Here is a 561-nt window from a genome sequence, read left to right on the forward strand (position 1 = left end):
TTTTCGACCCGACTTACTATATGCCCTATTTATCTATATAAAGAATTTCAGTTAATGCTGTACATCTAAACCATCATCGGGGGAAAGGGAAGCAAAAAGACAGAAAAACAATATATTAGAAATTTTTAGTTTATATTTAATTATTATATATTTTTTAGATATTCTACTTTAGAGATTTTTGATAATATTATAAATAGAGCAATTACACCTGCATTATTTCTCTGAATTATGAATTTATATTAATTTACTTTCGTACCAATTCTGATGCAAAATTTTTTTTTGCAGGAGTATAAAAAGCCTATTTACAAAAATTATGTATTTAGTCAGCTCATAGTCGCCCGAACGTCACAAAAGATATTCCATTTGACTTGAAATCGACTATTTAAATGGGAATTGGGAAAGTTTGGGGGCCTCTCAAATCTTTCTCATGTGAGTGCTGTGTTGAAATCGCTGGATTTTAATAAATGTGATAACTGCCTCAGAAAATTAAAAAATCTCTCTCTCAGACACATTCGCATGAATATGCACCTTATTCGAATGTATTAGAATCGTGCCTAACTC

The sequence above is a fragment of the Penaeus monodon genome, chromosome 32 (assembly GCF_015228065.2).
Source record: "Penaeus monodon isolate SGIC_2016 chromosome 32, NSTDA_Pmon_1, whole genome shotgun sequence".
Taxonomy (NCBI): domain Eukaryota; kingdom Metazoa; phylum Arthropoda; class Malacostraca; order Decapoda; family Penaeidae; genus Penaeus; species Penaeus monodon.